This window comes from Neomonachus schauinslandi, chromosome 1, assembly GCF_002201575.2.
Source record: "Neomonachus schauinslandi chromosome 1, ASM220157v2, whole genome shotgun sequence".
Taxonomy (NCBI): Eukaryota; Metazoa; Chordata; class Mammalia; order Carnivora; family Phocidae; genus Neomonachus; species Neomonachus schauinslandi.
In genome coordinates, this window is record NC_058403.1 from 171,859,396 (window position 1) to 171,869,905 (window position 10,510).

General features: G+C 37.9%; 1 protein-coding gene and 1 pseudogene across 1 annotated transcript in view; one reads left to right on the plus strand and one right to left on the minus strand.

Annotated features, from left to right (window-relative positions):
* Positions 1-10,510, minus strand: part of CNTN6 (contactin 6) — a 306,049-nt gene that overhangs the window by 67,623 nt on the left and 227,916 nt on the right. The gene's annotated exons all lie outside the window — the stretch shown is intronic.
* On the plus strand, positions 9,297-9,865 carry LOC110585125 (annotated as a pseudogene).

Sequence of the window (10,510 nt, forward strand, 5' to 3'; positions counted from 1 at the left end):
TGGTAATAATAACAACACTGGTTTGTTTGGGAATTAAATTTTAACATCTATTAAAAATATCGAGCATAAGCCTAAGGATAATGAGAGCCCCCAAAATGGTAACTATCACTCTTGATTTCTTAGCATTCTCTAAGAATATCTACAATTCATTGGTACTTAGTAAATATGCTTTCTGACTATATTTACTCTGAAATCCTTAGCCTTTTCTTTGTAGGTCTACAGGTACATTTATTAATATTATCAGTAAATTCAGCAAACCAACATAAAGTCACTTAAGACAAATAACCTCTTTGCCTAAAAATAAATGCCAGGCATGGGTATAAGCAAACTGCTTATTTGGCTAATTGACTTTCTGTTAGTTTGCTGACACCGTATAAAGTAGCACAAGAACTGAAGAGATACAGTCAAATCAGTCTTACCAAGGGTAAGACTTGAGTATGTAGAGCAAACCTTACTCATTCTTTTGTACAATTCCAATCATGAAACTAAAGTGTTAACAAAGGCCATCATGAAATCTTTTAAAGTTATTATGTTGATAGGGATCCTGTTGGGGGTGGAGAGGGCGTTCCTAATTAACTGATGTACAGAAAATGCAGCAATTATATCTGGAGTATTTTCTTAGCCTCTGTCCTAGCTCCAGACAAATAATAGTGTTTCTTGGGTCTCTTGAACTGAGTTACATTAAGCACGGTGTGTTTAAATTTATATGTGCAATGGGAGGTGGGTACGGCAGGAAAAGTAAAAAATGAAAAGCTACATGAAGGGGCATCACCAATTGGCAGCACAAATAAATTCGGTTTTGCTATGTTTTGTCAGAAAGCACATTTCTTTTGGTGCCTAGGGGAAAGCAGGCATGCATGGATGTCTTTATGCTGCCCCTTTTACAAATGAGAGGAACATCTATTTTAAACACATTAAATAACTAATCCCTAGAAATGATTAATCAAACATGATTTGAGGGTCATTCCACAACTAACTGAAAGGGTTTAACTCACAAAGGATTGTATAGAAGTCCTACCTGCAGATTACAATGGGCTCAAACACCTTTTAATTCACATGGAAATAAAAACATCACTGATGCCAGTGTCTAATTTTTTTTTTTAATTTCTGCTTTTGGCAGTTGTATTTTATGCCTAATGTGTAATTAACCAGTGTGAACAGCCAGTGTTTCAAAGTTAAGTCCTTGGTTCAACTGTCCTAAACTCCAAAGCAGAAACCAAGCATCAAATATTCAGACCTTAGATCATCAAAATGTGACTCCTTGTTTAATAAACCCAAATAATTTAAGCACCAGCTTTGTAGTAGCTGACACACAACACAAACACAGATTCTGGCTGACTGAATTGTGACACAAATTAGGAGATGGCAGATAAGAGCAGTTGCTAAATAACATAATTATTTGGTGTCATGATGTGTCTTTATTCTGATGGCATGCCAGTGTGCGCTGCTAGGCTGATGCCCATGAAATGTTAAGGAAATGTGATTTAACATTAACAAAACAGCATCAGATGGAAAGCTTAGCTAAATTAATCCAGTGTAAGAGGCCTAAGAGGAGTATTTAGCTGTTCAGTAGAAGAAGGGAAGGAAAGATAAAGAAAAGTGTCTCCATTTGCTGCAGTATTTTGGGATGCCTGAGAAAACACAAAAGGGAATTAATACAGATTCATATGCTAACATGCCTTACAACCCAAGCAAATAAAAAAAAAAAAAAAAAGGGAAATTATAAAGTTGACAAAGGACCAAAAAAGTTTGTAACACAGGACTTAAAAAGACATTTTTGTTTTTTTTTAAAGTAGGCTCCTAGAATAACTACAGGAGAACCAATTGAAAACACAATGGGAGAGAGAGCTGTGCAGAAAGGAATGGAGAAGTTCAAACATTGTCAGGACTTTTGGCTACACTTCAATTACATTTATGATGATCAGCCTATTGTGTGATCTCCTTGAGACTTTGAAAGTTTGCAAATGTGAACTTATACCTGCAGCATACTTTGAGATAGACAGACAAGATTCAAATACACCCTGTGACCTTAAACTAGTAACTTTATCCCTGAAGTCCTTGGTTTCCCTCAGGTATTAAAAAAAAAAAAAGGGGGGGTGAGGGAGTTGGGCTGGAACATTTAGGATTATTAGCCCTTTTCATTCTACCTCTGTCCTTTGGTTTTTTCAGAACATGGTGTATCTGGGAAATGCTTTCTCCTGCCATCTTGAAGGTGGTTTTGGTGGTAGATGTGAGTGGAGTTTCCAATTCTGGATCCCTGTTGGCTATTGAATTAGTATCTTCTTCAGAGTCTACAAAAGTAAGCTTACAAATGTGGCTGAGAATGGGATACCAACTTGGATGTGACTCCTTGTCTGCTAACTCTAATTATTCTTCTTCTTAATTATAATACATAATTTCATACCTAGATCAAGGCCTTCATAGAGCTTAGGGAGTTTATCCTTATTTATTGAATTTGTATATCTATGTCTATATGTCACCAAAAATTATATTGTATGTTACATTAAAAATCCAATCAGTCATTTGAATATTGTAGCTGTAGGAAACTAAGCCACTAAGAGGACTGATTTTATTTTGTTGGTGTGAGTTAAGACTCCATCTATCAGTGCTATGACAACATATAGACTTATACTATACCTTTTATTGATGTAAAAATAGAATTTGACTGTATATATCACTGTTTTTATAAGAGCTGTATTTTAAACTGAAAAAAATAATGAACAAATAATGTGTATGGCATGATGGTCTGCTTTTAGCTTCACAGATGGACACCATACGACATCAGAAAACTAAACTGAAAGCCTACATTGTGGTGTTTAAGATTACACGGAGCTTTGGAGTCAGAGCCTCCTGGAACTGAATGCATTTCTATTACTCACTAGCTGTGTGACTGTAGATGTGATGTCTAACTTTGCTAAGCCTTAGTATTAACCATCTAAAAATACCAATAAGTAATACCCCCCTCATAGGCATCTTGTAAAAAGTAAATGAAATGATGTATCTAACATCTTAACACTGGTACTATAAGTTAATATTATTACTATTACTATTATTATTATTATTTGATGAGATTCAGGGTCAACAATGAGAAGGACAGATTTCTCACTGTATTAGTTAATTTAATCTGAGATAGAACGAAAAAAAATAGGTATAATTATGTGTCTCTAAGCATCCCTAAGCCGTCAAAGAGTTAACCGTTGGATGGCTCACAAAATGATTTGTGTCTGTACTTAGAGGAATCATATCCTGCACTGAGGAATGTAAGTGCCTATCCAAACCTTTCAACTGGCATCACGTAGGACACTGACTATGCAGTAAGATAGCCACATAAAAAAACCAGGTCTTCCCACCTTTGTTTTCCCACCTTCCTACCTACCCTTCAAGTGCCAGCTCGGTTACGTCCAACCTGCTGAAGCCTTTCTGAACTATAAGCCGAGTCAGTCGTCACCATCTTCTGTCTGTGGTGACACATACCCCGCTGCCCTGGAGCTGTTGACCTGTCTGCTTCCCCCGCAAGACTCGGAGCTCATTCAAATTTATAAACCCAGAATTTTTTCGCAAGGCCTGTCAAATTGGTTTGCAACTGTGCTTATAAATAAATGAAGAGTTTGACAAGTCACACTTGAGAAGCAGATTTGTCATTCCAAATCAGCACTTCTCTGACTGTGCTCTCAGGAGATCTAAGGCGTTCTGAGGGCGCACCACGGGCTGTGGGGAGGGAGCCAGCTCGGGGCTGCCAGGGAAGTGGACGGGGCGTGGCAAGGGGCTCTGGTTTTCCCTCCAGGACCCTTGCCAGATTGGTTCAGTTTTAGCCTGTTTTATGAAATGGGCTCTAGCATAAATTTCATTTGGAAGCAAAACAAAAGCAAAAACATCCCCCTCGACCCCAAACACAATTCTACAGTGGGAAAAAAAGAAAAAAAGATAAAGGAAAATGGTAAATAATAGCCAGTGATTAAAACACTGTTCTGACAAGCCTGACTTCATTGTGAAGATATTAACAAGACTGACTGTCACACAGTTGGTTAGGATTTTATTTCTTCGACTGGATCATAATTTATATAAGACAGCAGTTCTATCCTTCCCATTTATTTCTGTTGGTTAATTTTACATATGCCCATCAGTGTCTGTTGGGAGGTGAAGGTGTAACACATACCTGGAGAGCAAACAGTTTCTTTCTAAGTAAGGAGCATTGTACTTTAAGCAAATCAAGTAATCAGATCTCTCTTCAAAAGTCAAACTAAGAACAAAAGGTCATTTGTATAAATTGCACTAATAACTGACCTTTTCTGTCTATAAAATTATTGCTGTTGAATATTTATGTAAACTTTGGAAGATATAAATGTCATTCAGAAATTAGAAGCAAACACTAAAGTAAGTAGATATCATTCCAAGGCCAACTGTATTCATATTTTCAAAAAGTAACTGAACTGAGGACTTATATCTCCTCGTCAGTGAGATAAGATGAAGAATCAAGCATTTAATATAGGAAGCAAAGTTCTGGGGGGAATGGAGATAAAATGAATTTTCTATTTTTCAAGTAACATGTTTGCATCAAACTAGTGTTTCTCTAAGGGGTATTCAAAAGTCTCGGCTTCTCTTGAGAGCAGAGGGCGTGAACTTATATTAAAAAAGCAGATTCCTCAGCCCTGCTTCCTACCTACTGACTGAAAATCTTGGCCATGGCTCTGGGATCTGCATTTTTCACAAGGATCTTATGCATGATCAAGTTTGAAGCCTACTGATATAGACTATAAATTCACAGCAACTCCACAACAAAGCTTATGTATTTCTCATTTTAATATACAATAAGTGCCAGAATATTAGATGCCATTTATTTGTGGAACTTCTTCGCTTTGTCATATTTGCCCTTGGTTTAAAGCTACAGGATGTTATTACCCATCATTAAAACACTTTAAATAGGGAACTACAGCAATAATAGTCTAACCCAAGGCAGTGGTATAAAAGAGCTCACACCCAGCTGGGCAGGCTGAGTTTAAAGGCAGGCTTTACATCTTTAATGAACCAGAGCCTTTTTCTGACCATGGCAGGCAGGTGGTTTTGCATGCATTGTGCTACAGGGTCAGTGCTCCAGACCCGTGGAGGCCAGTGGGGATAAAGAATGGAGGATTGGATGGCAAGAGGGAAAAATGAGGGCAAGACTGACAGGAGCACACAGGATTTTAGCTTGTTAAATCTTTGCGTGACAGAGGCAAGAGTATCAGATGGCTCTTGACATCTTCAGCATGTATTCCCTTGGAAAGGCTCACCTTAACAAGGCTCTCAGGAGTTGAGTATGAACAATTTAAAATTTTATTACAAAGAGGCAGCACAGAAGGGAGATTGTAATAAGCCTGGCATTATGCAGACTGTCATTCTTCCTTAAACATGGGAACATATGGTTCATTTGCCTATTTGATACTCATGCTACCTGATGTACTAAGCACTATTACATTAAGTAGTTGGTGATACAAAATAAAATTAGGTTTATTTGCTTGTACCATTAGGAAGCTTTGCAAAGGGGAGGAAGAGATAGAGAAATTTGCTTGCCGGTTGCTACATTGTGGTTAAAGTTGCATTGAATAGACATGTGTGGAGGGGATGTTTTATTAAGGGTTAGCACTTGGGGGTAAAGGTAAAAGAAAAAGGAACTGTGGTGATTTAGAAAGCAGATAGTGAAAGATACATAGAGAAGGGTCAAACAGGAAGGGGACATCATATAACTGGCTCCCTTACATTCAGGCAGATGGACCCCCATTAGCTGAAGCCCTACAAGGTAAGATGGTCGTGAAAAGGCTCCAAGGAGAAAGTGGAATTGGAGCAGTGTTGGGCAATGGGCTATGTAACCAAAGGAACCACTTTGTCTAGCTCGTTTAGCAAAGAGTGGAACAAAGACAAACTAATTTTTATTCTGTTCATCTTCTGTGTGACTCTGCTAAGGAATTTCAAAAGGTCCTCCCAAGGGTACATTTTTACTCATGAAGAGAATAAAGATCAAATGACTTGCTCAGTAACCATCAATTTTTTCTTGGCACAGAGACTGCCCTGTTCCTTTCTTTCATCCTTCTTTGTCTTTTCTTCCTTCTCTCTTATCTCATCTTCCTCTCTCCACTGATTCACTGCCATATTTCAACTCCCCCTAGCCCCTTCTCACAACTGACTATTGTGTTTAGGAGGGAGGTCTCAAGGTGTTGGAGTGCCATGCAAATGGAAGTGGGCCTGCTAAATTTGGGGCTCAAAGGCAAAAATATCGAATAAGCATCACTACTAGATTCCATGTTACTTAAGGGGTTCATATGTTCCCATAAGGTACATGCGTTGTGCCACAAGGGCCCGGGGCCACACAGAGTTTAATAGGATCATTATTAAGGGATAAAGCACACAAGATTCATGGATTTGAGAAGGTCTGTTTGTAACTCTGCACCACCCTTTCTCTCTGCAACCCCAACTGGATAGGGGTAATAGAATTGGTTCTAGGGAGTTCAGCAGTCCTCTTATATCAAATTGAGGAAATATGATCATGTTCTGAGACCAACTGCCAAGGGACAGAACTTCTACTTTTCAGTTTGATATTCAGTGAATTTCAAAGTATCTTTGTATTTACCTCTTTGAGATTACTAAGGTGAAAGTGGTAGAAACATAACCCTATTTAACTGTGTGACAACGGTGTTCCTCAGAGATGTATCTGCATATGAAAAGAAGTATCCTTTAACTTGGAGATATATAAATTATCTGATATACTGCTTGACATAAAGAAGGTGCTTAAAATGAATCTTTTCATTATTAATGAGTCTGATATATAACTGGATTTTATTTTACTTTGTTTTGCTTTATTTTATCTTAGGACGTGAGAGAGAGATGTGGTGGATCTTTTCTTTTTCCGATAAATGAGGAAGAAATGTGGTGGATTAACTTATTAATTCAGCTATCTTTCAATAATAGGAAAAACACCCTATCTCTTATTTTTATTGCTCAGACATTGTTTGTGCACTCTGACCAAATATCAGGTGATTTAGGCATTGTATTTAATGCTGCTCATCAGAGGACAACTTGGAGCTGTCTGTCCAGCAGGTTAACATTTACTATTAAATTCAGGAGGTGATCCCTGAACAGGCAGCCAGCAGTCACTGAGCACAAGGAGATAAATCTAGGCCTTTGGTTTCTGTCAGTTCACTTGCTAAGTGGAGCCACAAAGAAAAAAAAAAGTGATTAATCAAACTTAGCAGATGCGGAATTGATTCCCTCAATTGCCCAGAATGCCTTCCAGAGATAAACTTAATCTGTATTCATCTTGACTTTCTGTGGTCAAGCTTATGGTTTTTACCCTGGCTGGTAGAGGTAAGACTGTTAAACTGGGATTTACATAAAGATTAGGATCACAGCAATAAAGGCAGCCAATGACAGGAGAGTATACAGATCTCCCAGTCTTTCCACACATGCTGTCTTTTGAGTCTCATACAACCAAATGGGAGAGACAGGTACTATTTTCGCCATTTTTCAAGTGATTTAACTGAGGACTACTGAAGCTAAAGGACTTGCTAGAAGTTAACTACGTGAGAAGTAGCGTTGGGATTAAACCCAGATCTTCTGACTCCCAATAACTTCAAAGAAAAACACTTTCTTACAAAAGGATAGTAGGTGTCACGTTTTTGACTAGGTTAACATTTTACTCACAACACCTAGTATAATATTTGGAATGTAGTAGGTGTTCATTAAATATTTATAGAATGAATGAGCACATCATGGGCCTATTAATTATTAAGTTTTTGGTTTAACTGCAAATGCCTTAAGTCAGGTAGATACAAACAAAGCAAAGTAAATTTTAACTTTCATTGATTTCGCAACACAGAAAATATTTATTGAATGTCTGTTATGTCCCAGGTTGGAGCTGGGTGCTGGGCCTATCATGCTGAAGGAGAGTGGTGCTCACTACGGTCTTGCTACAGTCCAGCTGCTGGGGCTCTCTAACATCTGAATCCATCCAATCAGATCATTTTGGCTGTTTTGATAATTTACAGCAATCATCATGTCTGGCTCAATCACTTGGTCACCTGACGAAATCAGTGAAATATATATAAAATTATAACTGTGATAGTAGCTGCAATTTTAACCTGGCACACTAATGTTTTGCATTGATTTCTAATATATAATCTCTATTCTGGCAGTCACTGCATGGGGATAGTGTTTAAATAAATCCAGAAAACAGCTACCTCAAAAGAAAAAAAACTGAGAGTATGCCCAAAAAACTGAGAGTATGCTAGTGGTTTTATCCAAGGTCAGGCCACTCATCAGTGATAGAACTGGAATCAAAATCCCTGTTTTCTAATTTCCAGGGCAGGGCTCTTTGCAATACACCCCCATTTTTGTCCATAGGAACATACCTTTGCTACTATTCAATTTAGGTGCTATTGCTAAATGACTTGCAGCTCCAAAAAGAATGAGGTAGATGTCATAAGACCATACATTCCCAGCAGGAAACCAGGCAGCCTTTGGACTCTGTAATGTTATCTACCTATTTTTAGTTGTAGGAAAACTTCTGCTTGGACAGCCTTCCATGAATACAGGCACTTATGAAAGACAGAAACCATAAAATAGTCAAGACTTCAATTGTGGCACACAGGCCAATAAGAAACATGTTAAATTAATCTCAGAATTGTTGCTTGATCTCAATTACCAATACATGAAATTAGGTTAAATCATGTGAAAACAGCCCTTCGAAAAAAAAAAAGAGAGAATCAAGTATGTTCTCCGTTATCGTTGAGTGGAAAAGATCTAGCAACAGAGATGGGCAACTTGGCATAGAGTCCAAGCTTTATCATTTACTACCTAGGTGATGTATGCTGTCTCAATTCATATAAGAGTGGAGGAAATTGTCAAAATATATATATTGCCACTATTTTTTTTTATAAGGAGGTAATACGGTAAGATTACTTTGAATAGGCTTCTTTAGAATCCTTTCAACCATCTCTAGGTAGTTACACTTTATTGGAAGCAAGAGTTAGTGACAATCAAATTTCAAAGTAGACAGGACCATATAGAAGTTTTATAACAGAAAGTAAAAATGTGCATTTTCCCACATGGGCATTTCCAAGGTTAAGAACTAAAAACTATTCCTACTTGGAATCATTGTAAATATTTAAATTGTTTTCCATATGTGACGCTTTAAATCTTTCTATGTATACAACTGTGTCATGTTTTAACAGAGGTATGAGAGGGTAGGAATTATATTTATTTTTCTATTTAAGGGAAATAAACAGGCTGGTGTGGCATTTAAAAATGTATATTGGTGCTCTTCCCCTAAGCGGCCTGAGGTGACCTCTGAAAATGGTTCGCTATTCGCTTGACCCAGAAAACCCTACGAAATCATGTAAATCAAGAGGTTCAAATCTTCGTGTTCACTTTAAGAACACAAGTGAAACTGCCCAGGCCATCAAGGGTATGCATATCCGAAAAGCCACCAAGTATCTGAAAGACGTCACTTTACAGAAGCAGTGTGTGCCATTCCGTCACTACAATGGTGGAGTTGGCCAAACAGTGGGGCTGGACACAGGGTCGGTGGCCCAAGAAGAGTGCTGAATTTTTACTGCACATGCTTAAAAATGCAGAGAGTAATGCTGAACTTAAGGGTTTAGATGTTGATTCTCTGGTCATTGAGCACATCCAGATGAACAAAGCCCCCAAGATGCGGCGTAGAACGTACAGGGCTCATGGTCGGATTAACCCATACATGAGCTCTCCTTGCCACATTGAGATGATCCTTACTGAAAAAGAGCAGATTGTTCCTAAACCAGAAGAGGAGATTGCACAGAAGAAAAAGATATCCCAGAAGAAACTGAAGAAACAAAAACTTATGGCCCGGGAGTAAGTTCTGCAGAATAAATGCAAATAAAAATTAAAAAAAAAAAAGTATATTGGCACTCAGTGTTCTTTGAGTTTAGGATCTGGTTCTATAAAATTCCTTCCTTCTTTCCTCCCTTCCTCTCTTCTTTTCTTTTTAATCACAACTATAATTTTTACCTTCAACTTTGGAAATCCCCATGATTAGAAGACAAAAAAGCCATTAAGTCAACACAAACAGAAGCATAGGTGTTCCATTTCCCAGTAACCAGCATGAAACCACACACTTAATGGAACCAGTCAGGTCAGAAGGCAATAGAAAAGGGGACAGGATAGAAATCATGCAGAGACACGAAGTCTCACAGAACTGGCTGTGTGACCTTTGCAAATTACTGCTTAAGGTAATCTATAACTGGCAGAGATATATGTCTGTAATTACCATGTACTTCAGGGCTTAACTTTTTTTTTTTTCCATTTTTTTAAGACACGTGTTCAGGAGATAATTTTGTTTGTTTGTTTATTTTCTTTTGTTGAAACCTGTAATGAAGTCTTATCGCAGTGAGAGAACAGAATTACAGAAGAAGCATCTGTGAATAGAAATCGCACAGATCACTCCTTTAATTACAGTGAGACAGTGCTGAATCTGATATGCTATTAGTGACTCTTCAGAGGC